The sequence below is a fragment of the Phascolarctos cinereus genome, unplaced genomic scaffold (genome assembly GCF_003287225.1).
Source record: "Phascolarctos cinereus isolate Bilbo 61053 unplaced genomic scaffold, phaCin_HiC Scaffold_7;HRSCAF=346, whole genome shotgun sequence".
In the NCBI taxonomy this organism is placed as follows: domain Eukaryota; kingdom Metazoa; phylum Chordata; class Mammalia; order Diprotodontia; family Phascolarctidae; genus Phascolarctos; species Phascolarctos cinereus.
This window is the reverse complement of record NW_027556180.1, coordinates 138,600,572-138,616,257: the sequence shown is the minus strand read 5'-3', so window position 1 is coordinate 138,616,257 and position 15,686 is coordinate 138,600,572.

The following is a 15,686-nucleotide window of genomic DNA, read 5'->3' as shown; positions in this document are numbered from 1 at the left end:
TGGGGCAGGAGCCAGATGGACAAAAATAATAACAATACCCTAAGTGAAGAAGACTCTATACTTGATAATAATATGCTTCTTTGTAGAAGAACCGTACTTTCTAAAAGATCTGAAAATTAGAAATTACATTATGATTCAAGTATTAAGGTCTCCATTTGTATCTTTTCTTTGTTGTTTAGCCCCATCTTTTTACCTTGAGCTAATTATAAGATTTCTAGGTATCAGGTTCCTTACTTTTAAAATAAAATAATTGGACTAGATTATCCCTAAAGTCATTCTCTGATTTAAGTCTTTGGATTGCAATAATTATAGATATTTTATTGCTGTGCATTTAATTAATTGGATCTTTTAATATCATTAATACTTATTTTATAATTGAAACAAATTATCTTATTATTCTGAAAATACTTGATATTTCCTCCTCTCCTGCAACCTGATTTGGAATGTATTATGATATATTAGTTTGTGTGTATGTGTGTGTGTGTGTGTGTGTGTGTGTGTGTGTTATTTACCTGTGTATGTATTTCCATTTAGATGTTTTGATGACTCTTTGATATTTTATATATAGCTCTATTCTGCAGTGATACTTCTAATCTTTCCATGACTAGAAATCCAGAACAACTCTTGTCCACATATTTCCATGTATCTGTGAGATAATACCCATGTATCATACTAAGGGTACTGCAAAAGATATTTTGACATTGAATGAATATCATTGGACAACTTAATGTTTATCCTTTGCTTTTACTATGAGACTAGATCATTTTAAACTTTTTTTTTTAAACTTTTGCCTGGTGGCATTTTTTTTTCACTTTCTTGTTTACATTATGTTACATTCCACTGTCACTCACCACATGCCTCTAAATTTTCAGTTGAATGACTTTCCCTTAAATTTGTTGGAGACTTTGGAATTCTCAGAGGCATTGAGCTGTCTCAGTGGATAGGGTACTAGGTCTGGAGTCAGAAACACCTGAGTTCAAATCCAGCCTTAGCCACTGACTAACTTTGTTACTCTGGGCAAGCTACTTAACCTCTGTTTGCGTTCTTTCACTGGAGAAGGACATGGCAAAACATTAAAGTATCTTTGTGAAGAAAACTCCACAGACAGTACTGGCATGCTATGGTCCATGGGGTCACAAAGAGTCAGACATGACTGAACAACTGAACAACAACAACATGGTATTCTCTAATTCATTGCACTGTCATAATACTATTAGAACACTCTTATTAAAATGGGCATTTATTATACATAATACTTCAAGGAGTCATTAAAAACAGCACACACTTTCCTAAAGGCAATTCAAAGTTCTCTCCTATTAAATTCTGAACCAATTCCATTGTCCATTTGAACTGTCATTACAAGAGATATGTGTAAATGGATGAGTACTTTGCATTGTCCATAACATTGTATACAATAGGAGAGACTTCCGTTTCTAGGAGCCAAGATGGCAGAGTAAAAAGGTAGTCACTCTCACCCTCCCCTACCAACCTCTGAAAGCCCAGAAAATATCACCCTAGGAAAAACCCTGGAAGAGCCGGACCAGAAGAAAGACAGGGAGCAGCAGTACAGTAGCCCAGGTAGCTTCAGGAATTAATGGGAAAGGCCCCTCTTTCCCTGAGGGAAGGGGAGGAGTATGGAATGGGAGGTGTCCCAGAAAGCTAGAGAAAAGCCCCACTTTAGCACACCAAGAGAAGATCCTGAAACTCAGGTGGTTGAGCAGGCAAACACCAACACCTGGACCTCTGAGTGCCTCAGTGAGGGTGGGGGAACCAGTAGAAACCATATCATAAAACCACCAGGTGCCTTGGCGTTTTACAGCAAACAAGTCTTCCAGTGCCTCATCAAAAATAAGGGAAGCAGCACTACAAAGAGCCCCAGGCAGATAAACACCCTGCAACATCAATCTGAAAGGAGCTGAAGAAAGTGAAAGGAAATGAAAAGCAGGCAATCTAGAGTCACTCTAGAGTTCCAGCCTTGCTGATTCCAGCCCAACACCAGGTAAGCTCCCAGAACCCTACAGCCTTCAATTGCCAATGTTGGAGGCCCAAGCACACAAATCCAGTGACCAAGACCTAGGGTCCCCACACAAGAACCTTAAGTCAGTGCCCTCTGCTCCCCAGAAGGAGAGCTCAGTCTCTTTAAAGGCCAGATAATGAGGAAACACCATGAGTGAAAACAAAAACAAAACAAGAGCAAAAACAAGAGGAAAAACAAAAACAAAAACCTTACCATAGATTCACACTGTAAGAATAGTGAAGATCAAGGCAGAAGTTCTAAAGAAGACAAGAGGACAACACTGTCAACAAACCCACATCTGGAACCTCAAAAGGGAATATGAACTGCTTTGAAGGCCAAAAAATCTTCTCAGAAGAACTCAAGAAGGATTTTAAAAGTCAAATGAGATAGGTAAAAGAGTCCTTAAAAATACAATTGCCCAAAAGGAACAAAAGTACACTGAAGAAAACAAGTCCCTAAAAATTACAATTGGCCAACTGGAAAAAAGTACACTGAAGAAAACAAATCCCTAAAAAATGCAATTGGCCAAATGGGAAGGAGGTACAAAATCCAATAGAAGAAAAAAAATGTTGAAAATTAGAATTGGACAAATGGAAGGTAATGACTCTATAAGAGAGCAACAATTAGTCAAACAGAAACCAAAAATTGAAAAAATAGTAGATGAAAACATAAAATACCTCATTGGTAAAACAACTGACCTGGAAAATCAATCCAGGAGAGACAACTTAAAAATCATTGGTCTACCTGAAAATCATGATGAAAAAAGAGCCTGGACAGTGTCTTTCAGGAAATCATAAAGGAAAACTTACCTGAGGTCCTAGAACCACAGGGTAAAATAGCCATAGAATGAATCCACCAATCACCTTCTGAAAGAGATCCCAAATTTAAAATGACAAGAAATATAATAGCCAAATTCCAAAATTACCAGGTCAAAGAGAATACTGCAAGCAGCCAGAAAGAAACAATTTAAATATCATGGAACCACAGTAGGATTACACAGGACCTTGCAGCTTCTACATTAAAAGACCAGGGCATGGAACATGATATTCCATAAGGCAAAGGAGCTTGGATTGCACCAAGGATCAACTACCAGAAAAATGAGCATCTTTCAAGGGAGGAGATGGATATTCAAAAAATAGGGACTTCCAAACTTCCTGATAAAAAGACCAGAGCTCAACAAAAATTTGATCTTCAAGTAAGGACTCAAGAAGACATAAAAAGGTAAATGGGACAGAAAGATACAATATGTTGTTAATAAGGCAAACTGTTACAACCTACAAGGGAAGATGACACTTGCAACTCTTGAGAACTGTATTGTTATTACACATTAAAGGAGTATACATAAAGGGTGGATATAGTTGACTTTGAAGTAACGATAAAAAAAAATTTCTAAGCAAGTGGGTTAAATGGATCCAAGTAAGTGGATTCATCTTGTCTAAGAAAATGTACTGAGAAAGGAGGAGACAGAAATTACAGGGAAAGACACAAAAACCTATTGCAGCAGAGGGAAAGAAGGGAGGATGAGCATTGTTTGAACCTTACTCTCATCAGATTTGGCTCAAGAAGGGAATAACATAATCAGTTAGGTATAGAAATCTAACTTGCCCTATAGGCAGTAGGAGGGAAAAGAGGAAAGAAAAGGGAGGGGGGAAAGAAGGGAGGAAAGAAGCAGTAAGGTAAAGGGGAAAAAAAGGGAAAGAACTAATAGAAGGGAGGAGGGACTGAGAGAAGTGGTGATCAAAAGCAAAACACTAGTGAGGAGAAAGGAAAAGGAGAAAGAAAAGTATAAAGGGGGAAAGGATGGAGAAAAGACACAGATAGTAATCATAACTGTGAATGTGAATGGGATGAACTCTCCCATAAAACTGGAATGGATTGCAGAATGGATTAAAAACCATAATCCTACAATATGTTGTTTACAGGAAACACATTTGAAAAAGAACACATACAGGGTAAAGGTAAAAGGCTGGAGCAGAATATATTTATTCAGCTGAAGTAAAAAAAGCAGGGTAGCAATCCTGATCTCAAAAAAAGAAAAAATAGATCTAATCAAAAGAGATAAGGAAGGAAACTACATCCTGCTAAAAGGCACCATAGACAATGAAGTAATATCATTACTAAACATATATGCACCAAATGGTATAGCATCCAAATTCTTAGAGAGAAGTTCAGGGAGTTACAGGAAGAAATAGACAGCAAAACTATACTAGTGGGGACCAACCTCCCCTCTCTACTAGATAATCTAACCACAAAATAAACAAGAAAGAAGTTAAGGAGGTGAATAGAACATTAGAAAAGTTAGGTATGATAGACCTCTGGAGAAAACTGAATGGGGATAGAAAGGAATATACTTTTTTTCTCGCAGTACATGGCACACACAAAAATTGACCATGTACTAGGGCATAAAAACCTCACAATCCAATGCAGAAAGGCAGAAATATTAAATGCATCCTTTTCAGATCATGATGCAATAAAAATTATATGTAATAAAGGGCCATGGAAAGATAGACTAAAAAATAATTGGAAACTAAATAATCTAATCCTAAAAAATGATTGGGTCAAACAACAAATCATAGAAACAATCAATAATTTCATTCAAGAGAATGACAATAATGAGACAACATACCAAAACTTATGGGATGCAGCAAAAGCAGTTCTTAGGGAAGTTTTATATCTCTAAATGCTTACATAAATAAAATAGAAAAAGAGGAGATTAATGAATTGGGCATACAACTAAAAAAAACTAGAAAAAGAACAAATTAAAAATCCTCAACTAAACACCAAATTAGAAATATTGAAAACCAAAGGAAAAATTAATAAAATTGAAATTAAGAAAACTATTGAACTAATAAATAAAACTAAGAGCTGGTTTTATGAAAAAAAATAGATAAACCTTTGGTTAATTTAATTAAAAAAAGAAAGAAGAAAACCAAATTACTAGTATCAAGAATGTAAAGAGTGAAGCTGCCACCAAGGAAGAGGAAATTAAAACAATAATTAAGAATTATTTTGCCCAACTATATGCCAAAAATTTGACAATCTTAGTGAAATGGATACATATTTACAAAAATATAAATTGCCCAGATTAACAGAAGAGGAAGTAAAATACTTAAATAACCCCATCTCAAAAAAGAAATTGAACAAGCCATTGATGAACTCCCTAGGAAAAAATCTCCAGGGCCAGATGGATTTACATGCAAATTCTATCAAACATTTAAAGAACAATTAATTCCAATACTATATAGACTATTTGGGAAAATAGGTGAAGAAGGAGTCTTACCAAATTCTTTTTATGATACAAATATGTTGCTATACCTAAACAGGAAGAGTCAAAACAGAGAAAGAAAATTATAGACCAATTTCTCTAATGAATATAGATGCAAAAATTTTAAACAAAATATTAGCAAATAGATTACAGCAACTTATCACAAGAATAATACACTATGACCAGGTAGGATTTATACCAGGAATGCAGGGTTGGTTCAATATTAGGAAAACTATCAGCATAATTGAGCATATCAACACCAAAACCAACAGAAACCACATGATCATCTCAATAGATGCAGAAAAAGCTTTTGACAAAATACAACACCCATTCCTATTAAAAACACTAGAAAGCATAGGTATAAATGGAGTCTTCCTTAAAATAATAAATAGCATTATCTAAAACCTTCAGCAGCATATATGTAATGGGGAAAGGCTAGAAGCATTTCCAATAAGATCGGGGTGAAACAAGGATGTCCATTATCACCACTGTTATTCAATACTATACTGAAACATTAGCTTTAGCAACAAGAGAAGAAAAAGAAATTGAAGGCATTAGAATAGGCAAAGAAGAAACAAAGCTATCACTCTTTGCAGATGACATGATGATATACTTAGAGAATCCTAGAGAATCAAGTAAAAAACTACTTGAAATAATAAACAACTTTAGCAAAGTTGCAGGCTATAAAATAAACCCACATAAATCATCAGCATTTCTATATATTACCAACAAAGCCCAACAGCAGAGATAGAAAGAGAAATCCATTTAAACTTACTGTAGACATTATAAAATATTTAGGAGTCTACCTCCTGAAACAAACCCAGGAACTCTATGAACACAATTACAAAACACTTTTCACACAAATAAAATCAGATCTAAATAATTGGAAAAACATCAGTTGCTCATGGGTAGGCCGAGCTAATATAATAAAAATGACAATCCTACCTAAGCTAATTTACTTATTCAGTGCCATACCAATCAAACTACCAAAAAGTATTTTATAGAGTTAGAAAATATAATAAGAAGATTCATTTGGAAGAATATCAAAGGAACTAATGAAAAGAAATGCAGGGGAAGGTGGCCTAGCAATTCCAGATCTTAAATTGTATTATAAAGCAGCAATCATCAAAACTGCTTGGTACTGGCTAAGAAATAGAGTGGTGGATCAGTGGAATAGGTTAAATATGCAAGACACAGTAGTCAATGACTAGTAATCTATTACTTGATAAACCCAAAGACCCCAGCTTCTGGGATAAGAACACACTCTTTGAAAAAAACTGCTGGGAAAACTGGAAAAGAGTATTGCAGAAACTAGGCATTGATCAAAATCTCACACCATATACCAAAATAAAGTGAAAATGGGTTCATGACTTAGATATAAAGGCTGATACTGTAAAGCAAATGGGAGAACAAGGAATAGTTTACCTATCAGATTTATGGAGAACAGAAGAATTCATGACTAAACAGGAGATAGAGAACATTATGAAAAGCATACTGAATAACTTTGGTTATATTAAATTGAAAAGTTTTTGCACAAACAATGCCAATGCAGCTAAGATTAGAAATTTGGGAAAGAATTTTACAACTAATCTCTCTGGTAAGGGCTTCATTTCTAAAATACGTAGAGAAATAAGCCAAGTTTATAAGAATACAAGTCATTCCCCAATTTATAAATGGTCAAATGATGTGAATAGGAAGTTCTCAGGTGAAGAAAATAAGTCATTTGTAGTCATATGAAAAAAATGTTCTTAATCAGTATTGATTATAGAAATGCAAATCCAAACAACTCTGAGGTACCACATCACACATATCAGATTGGCCAACATGACAAAACAAATGTTGGAGAAAATTTGGGAAAATTGGTACACTAATGCATTGTTGATGGAATTATGAAATGATTCAACCATTTTGGAGAGCAATATTGATCTGTGGCCAAAGGGATATACAATGTATATCCTTTGACCCACCAATAACACTTCTAGAGCTATATCCCAAAGAGATCATACAAATGGAAAAAGGGTCCACTTGTACAAAAATATTTATAGCAGTTCTTTTTGTGGTGGCAAAGAATTGGAGATTGAGAGGCAGCCCATCAATTGGGGAATGACTGAGCAAATAGTGGTATATGAATGTAATGGAATTCTATTGTGGTATAGGAAATGATGAACAAGCTGACTTCAGAAAAACTTGTAAAGACATGTATGTTCTGATGCTGAGTGAAGTGAGCAGAACCAAGAGAACATTGTACACAGTAACAGCCATGTTGTGCAATGACTAATATTGAGAAACTTAACCCTTCCCACCAGCACAAGGATCTAAGATATCTCCAAAGGCCTCATGATGGAAAATGCTATCCACACCCAAAGAAAGAACTATGGAGTTTGAATGCAGATCGAAGCATATTATTTGCTATTTTTTTTTCTTCTGTTGAGTTTTGTTTCCTGTTTCTGTTGGTTCCTCCTATTGGTTCCAATTCTTACAACATCACTAATATGAAAATATGTTTAATAGGAATGTGTATGTATAGCCTATATCAGATTGTGCACCATCTTGGAAGGGTGGTGGGGAGAAAGGGGGAAAAATATTTTAAACTCAAAAGCATATGGAAATAATTATTGATAAATCAAAATAAATTAATAAAAATCATTGTATGCAGTAGTCTGCACAGTGATGTAATTCCTTTCTCCCCTGTATTTGTAGTTAAGTTGAACTTTTTTGAAAAAAATTTGGCTATTATTTAGGAGACTGCCATGTTCTAGGACTTGATTCAAAGGTAATGGAATCTGTAAACAGGAACATATGAAGTTTTCCTTTCATTTAGATTTTGTATTGGACATATTTCATTAGGGCAGAATTCTTCTCTGATGAATATTGTCATTGTTACATACTTCCTTTAATATTATTATTTAGAGGATAAATGAAAAGAAATACATGCATTACAGAATATGAACTCTTAAGAATATGGTGTATCTAATGTACTAGATTTTGTTGCCTAATAATTCTTGACCTAGTTTGTATCTGCTCTAGATATATGCTCTTTTCTTTCTTAGACACTCTACTGTGATCTTTCCCTGCACCTCTAGCCCCAATATATGGAATCTTCCTTGCTAGAATGTTCTAACTTCCTAGCTAAATGCTGTTACCTATACTGTGACAAGTAGAAATCCATATCCATTGTGACATCCATTATGTTTGAGTAAGGCCTTTCCTTTCTCCAGAAAACATGTGTTTTTTATATTGGAAAACATCTCTATTTTGTAAGATTCCAAAAAATATGCTCTCATGGAATAAAGAGAAGTGTTAAAATCTGCCATATTCTGGTAGCTACATCTGGAGAGAGTCTAACTTCATAATTGTACTATTAACAACATGATCGCTGCACAATCAATCAATCCCTTTCTTCTTTCTGTGACTTAAAAATTGTCTCATCCAAGGCTTAGGTTAGATTTGCTATTATTAGATAGATGGAAAGGTAGAAAGACACATACTTTTAAAATGATATTTCAAATTTATCCATAAACACCTATGCATGGGTATACACACACATACACATATATGTGTATACACACACATACTTAGACATTCAGAGGCGATATTTTGAGTATCTTATCATTGTACAAGGGGGTCAGGGAATATTTTTGAGGATTGCCAGATAATGAACTTACCCCTGGCTTTTGAAAATCTTGGTGAGGATTTAAAGAGGTGGCAATCAAACTTGGGGTGGTTGTTGTTGGAAGAGAGGGAGCTTGACAACTATAGCCAAGGTGCTGCTGAGAGACTGAGGTAGTAGAAATGGGATGTTGTCTCGCTGTTTGTAGATTCAGAAAGTGTAGAATCTGCCTGGTTCTATAAAGGTTCAAGTTGACGAAGGGAGAAGAATGTCATTAGTATATGGGTTATGGTCTAGGAAAGAACTGAATGGTCAAGAGATTGGAGGTCACAGCGTGGAAAATGAACAGGTTTTGGGATTGCAAGGCAAAGAGGGAGAGGTGACATGATAATAGATTGTGATCATGAACCTGCATTTGTAGTTGATAGCTAGATCATGTGTCTAAGCATATCTGTGTGTGGCTAAGATGGTTTGGAAGGGCAGGTTATATGAAACGAATTTAGTTGAATAATTTAGTTTTAGGACAATCAATATGGATGTTGAAGTTCCCTAGATGAGAGTTGAGCAAGAAAAGACAAATGCTAAATTCATTGACGAATAAAAGAAAGTACTCTGCAAGCTGATAGATGAAAAATTATAGAATTTTGAATGAGTGGTAGATATGGATATAGACATTTATGCATAGTTTTTATTTATGGATGTGTATATATATGTATGCATATGTATACGTATATGAATATGTATTTACACACAGCATTAAATTTACACCAGTTCTATATTTTCATTTTTATTTGAGTTTAAAATATGAAATAAAGCAAACAGGAAACTTACTTGTCTCTTATACATTGAAAACATTTGCCAATCTTCACTCAAATGTTTATAACTGTGACATGAAATGTTGAAATTATTGTCTCTAAATTGTTTTAGCATTCATATGTAAAGATAACTTCAAAAGTATTCACAGATTATTTAAAACATTAAAATCAGTTATACAGGGTTTTTGTGCTGTAGTATATTTGCACAAATTAGGAATAGTTGTTAAATAACTAAAGGTAATTTTCCATTTTTCATCACCATTTATTTTTTTATATATGTGTGTGTGTATATGTATATGTGTGCATATGTATATGTGTGCATAATATACATATATACATATACATACATATATATAGTTATAGTTACAATTATCACTATAAATTCATGGGTAATACTCTATTTCCTTAATAGAAAGTTGGCAATATTCTTTTTCTAGTTTTTGAAAGAAAGTATTTTGAAAAATTATTTAATTCAACTTAGTCACTGACTTTTCTTCATATTCCCCATAATAATCTTTCTGCACAAAGAGCACTCTACTTCATAGGATCATAAACTTAGAGTAGGAAGGGGCCTTAGAGATAGGTCGTTGAATCCAACTTACTCAGTTTATAGGTCAGCAAACTTAAGCCCTAGAAGGGACTTATAAATGACCCAGGGTCTTACAGATACTAGATATCTGTCATGGGAATTAAGTCAGATCTTCATGACTCTGAGTCCAGAGTTCTACATCATGTTGACTATTGCATATCATTTATATTCATTGCTACTTATTCTAATAATTAATAATAAAATTGCTTCATTTCCTTGAAAATTTACAAAACTACATCTTTTCTTTTTAACTGAGTTTTAAGTTCTTGAGGTCAGAGACTGGTTTAGTTTCCTTTGTTTAATAAGTCATAGTACCTAGCAGTACTATCCCAACTGGCATTTAAAGCAAAGAACCTCATATTATGAAAAGAAAAATTATAGTTGAAAATATTCCCACAAAGTAGAATTTATACAAATATTTATTTTATGTATATTTCAAAGTATAGCAGATAAAAGTAGTACAAGAAATCTGTTGTACCATTATAGTGCCATGTAAAAGGTATAATTTATATTATACACACATGTATCTATGATAAATATTTTCAATTTTAACTAAAAATAAAGATGGAAATGAATTTGGACTTGTGATGTCATTTATGTAGGAAAATGACTGTGGTCAAACTCACTTCGGTGATGTAAATTTACAGATGTAAGTTAGAATTTTGGAGAGCTGCCTTGGGAACAGAAATACAATGTTTTGCCTGTGGTCACAGAGCTGATATGTCTTAGAGTAAGAACTTGGCCCTAAAAATTCCTCCTTTAAAGGCTGTTGCACATAGCTGTGCAAATATATACAGTTGCATTACTTTTCAGAAAAGGAAGTCACTTTTCCACATGTATCTATGAAGTTCTTGTCTATTGCTGTTTAGAGAGTAGATGGCTTGTGTTTAACATTTTGCACATCTGATGCTGTTTATTTCCTTTACTCAAGAAAAGTATATACTGTTTCTTATTTTATTGTTGTTGTCATTTCTCAGCAATCTAAAAAATGTGCCACTTGGCTTAAAGCTTTATTTCACTACTCTTTTTATTATTCCTCCAGTCTACTTTTCCGGTATTCATATACTCAGAGTTCTATCCTCTGGCACCCTCAGTTACAGAAAAAGGAATTTGTTAATTGCCCTCCTTACAGAAATTAGAACTTTGAACCTCTGTGTATGAGTTTCATTCTAACTAGATAATCTTCCTCTCCACCACCCATTCTCAAAATTCATTCCTTCAAAACATTTCTCTACATTCATCTTTCGCATTAAGCTTTCCTGTTTTAGAAAACTAGAAAATAAAACCCTGAGCATCTATATACCACCTCTTTTCTTTTTAATCCCTTTCCTAATACATTACATGTCATATTTATCCTCACTCTTCTTCTCTTCCCCGATTTACTATTTTTCATGCTCATTCCATTCCAAATTTATAGTGAACTTTTATTTTTCCTTTTTTGTACATATACTCTTTGTTTAAACTTCCTCCATCTTGGGATTGAGCCCTAGGCACTCTGGTTTCTTGGAGATTCTATTCCAATCTTGCTGGCTGCACCATCTAGCCTTCAATACTGGTTTCAAAGTCACTATAGCTTGAACTCCCAGTTCTGGTGAAGGAGTTTGCATAAAGTTTTTTTTCTTTTTAATAAGAAATTTTTCATAAAGTTTTTATTGAGCTGAGTATTAAGCCTAAATGAATTAACCAGTTTATCTTATATAATTAGTAGGGTGTTAATTAATGCTGGGCCCAGAGTGAGAAGCAGAGAGACAATTAGTCTGGGGCAAAGAGAAGGCAGAGATACTGTTCCATTAGAACTTATTGGCATTGAAGTCAGACAGGAAACCTCATAGAGCTAAAAGAAGAATTTTTTTTTTTAATCAAGGACTGAAGGAGGGAAAAAATTAGCTTTGCAGAATTTGTTTCAGGTGCCAAATCAGAAAAATAAATGAATCATAATTATCTCATAATGGTGCCAGATGGATCATAATGACCTTACTGAAAGAATGAAGATGTCTAGTTTTAAACTCTAGAAGAAAGCTTTGGGGCTCAGGTACCAGAGAGCAGTTCCTAGATTAAGTATGATATATATTTAGATATGAGGAACAGTAAATGGAGGAGCGGGTAGTATAGATTTTGCAAGTCAAGGCCAGAAGTTAGAGGACTGATCCCTGGTTCAGCTATGCAGTGATTGTTAAGAAGAATGAGAGGCAGCCTTAGAGGTAATATACTGTTATAGAGAATATGGTGAATTTGTGTTGTGATCGACCTATTTCAAATTCCACCTCTACTGCTATCTATATGAAAATAGGAAAGACCATCCATCTGTCTAAGCTTCAGTTTCACTGTCTGTAAATTGAAAGGCATGAACTTAAAGAACTAATATTCCTTCCAGCTCTCAATTTATAATCCTAAGGGTCCATTAAAAAATTATTTTTTATTTGTTTTGCAATCCAAAAGTTGGTTCCATAATCTTCTCCTTGTAAACTAATCATATTTGAACTTACGTTTTCCCATTTTGATTTTTCTTTGTGGAAACTCCCAAAATTCCTACCTGAACTCATGTTTCTGGCAAAAATTCATTTTTGTAAGGTCATCATCAAGTGACATAATTAGAATACAAATGGGTTTAATCTGCAGAGTTCTGTAACATGAAGTTAAGAAAACAGTGCTATTGGCTGCACTGCCCTTCGGCTGTTTTCAAAAGCAGTAAAATTAGCCATCATTTTAAGTAAAGTGGTCTTAGAGTTGCCTAAAGCAAGAGAGTGAAAAGCTTGATCAAAACTACCTTTCATGGCAAATAGCATCCTTGTTCAATGACACTAATGAAAAGATAGGGTCGCACATTCTAAATGCATTTTGAAATCATTTTTTAATTGTGCCATTTCATCATCTATGAAAAGTTAGTTAATTTGAAGAGCAACCATTTTGGTAGTGTGGAGAAGCTTATGCATTTTATAAATATACACAATTTCCTGGAGTATAAAAATTAGTCTACTTAGAATGAATTCAATTTAACTTTTCTTTTCTAGTATCCAAATGTCAGTTGACTCAAACAATTTGATTACCTTTGGATAATGAGTGGCACCCCTAAATGTCTTGCACAAGAGCGTTCTCCCCTCTGGTTCATGGATCAATTATTAGAAAAAACCTTGAACATTAAATGTAAATTGTATGAATTTCTCAGTTTCTCAAGGCAATGGATTTCTCAGTGCTAGCATGAAAATACAGACCATCTTGACTAGGATTTAATATTTACTGCCATGTGTTGTATGCAGCTTCATTCAGTGTTTTTTGACAGGTAGGTGGTATTGTGTTTAGAGTGTTTGAATTGAGGTAATGGAGATCTGGGATCAAATTCTACTACCAATACTTGTTAGCTGTGTGAAGGAAGGGAAATCAGTTAATTTCTGTGAGTTTGTTTCCTCTTCTGTAAAACAGAGAAAGTAGTACTTACTCTACAGGGTTATTATGATGACCAAATTAGATAATGTGTAAAAACATTGTAAACCAAAGTGCATTTTAAATAGTAGCTGTTATTTTATCTTAAGGAATAAGATCACTTAACATGAATCAATTCTCTATGGAAGGATTCTCTATCGTGGACTTGACATCTCCCCCCACCCCCAACAACTTATGACAACTTCTCCTTTCCCACTACCCCATGACTAGTTTTTAGAAAACACAGACCAGAAATATGACAGGTCATTCTGTGACCCTTCCTGCAGGTCCATCCTCCAAGAAAGCAGCTTGCTTTGGAGAGCATATCATACACTGGGCATGTTTGGAAATTTAGGGATAAAAAAGAATGTTTTCTAGTGTTCCTAGGAGCAGTCAACCTAGAAGGAAAACAATAGGAAAGGGGACAATGACATTCAGGCAGTTTGAAGACACTCCCTGAGCCCTTCTCCCCTCCAGTGCAGGTTTTACAGCTATATAGAAGTCATCATGGAATCTCCAGTATTTAGTTACTGTAATTTGCATTCCTTGTTCAGTATCATACAGTCAATAATAGAGAGAATACAACAAAGATTTATCCCTATATTCTATAAAGTCCTCTTCCACAAATAATGTTGTTTATAAGAATCATGATAATGCCTCATGAAGCCTATTTATTAACAAGTCTTGTGAACCTATAGGAAATAACATTTTTATGATTTCTAGCCCACACAGTATGTTATACACACACACATATACACATACATGCATACATACATAAGCATGTATGTATACATACATATATAAATTTTAAAGTAATTTTAATTATTTACTTATAATTTTTTTTGTCAATTTCCCCAATTTACCTGTGATTCCATGGGTAAACGATGGTCACCATGAGGAATCTTCCTCAAACAATGAAGAATAAGAGGTATTTTTCAGAAAATATTAGAGAATTATCCAAGGGGAACTGACTGAGCCATTAGAAAGCTTTTCCAGTGTCAGAGGTGGTAATTGAACCCAGATCTTTGTGATTCTATGACGTCTGTAATATGAAAGACACATTTTTATTGATACTGGTTATTAAATGACAGTCAGTGCACCATAATTGATGTGTATTGAATATATGATCCTATTCCTTAACTTCTCAGTAGTCTAGGCAGCTATGATTATAAGTGGCATAACAATAATTTATCTTCATATGTGGATGGAAGTCATTTGATAACTGTGAGTTCTTTACCTCAATGAAATCATGGTTCCAAGGAGAATGAGAATATATAGTTACTCACATGTGTGCATTTGTGTATACACACATATGTATATTACATGTACATAATATATATATATATATATGTATGTATATGTGCGTACACACATATAAGTTTTCTGTTTTCTGGATATCTTACTGGACAATCAATGAAACAACTAGATTGCAGCACTGTCTTCCCCATTATAACCTAACTCAAGGGGGAGAAAAAAAATTACCATGCAAATTGTCTGCTAAAGTATCCTTTTTTTTTAGTCAGGGACAAATATGTACATACACACACATATGTGTATATACATATATATACACACGCATACATGTATATATGTATACATGCATATATATATATATATTTTTTGCATCTATAGAAACTTCTTATCTTTCTTCATTTTACTCATTCTGCTACCTCCTGATGATTAACCTAGTATTGGAGAGAAACTCTGAACTAGAACTCCCTAGAGTATATCACTATATGTAGCTTGTAGTTCATTACAGAATGATACATGCCTTGAATCTTGACAGGAAATGGATAGGAGGTAGTATTACAGTCAATTTCAAATTTTTCATACTAATTGATAATAGGCAAGGAAAGACAATGGAAAGACACAAAATCACTGGTTTAGGAATATTATCTGTGACCTAATGTGCTATAATTACATAGTTTGCATGATAATAATAATTGATAACAGCTAATATTTTATATAGT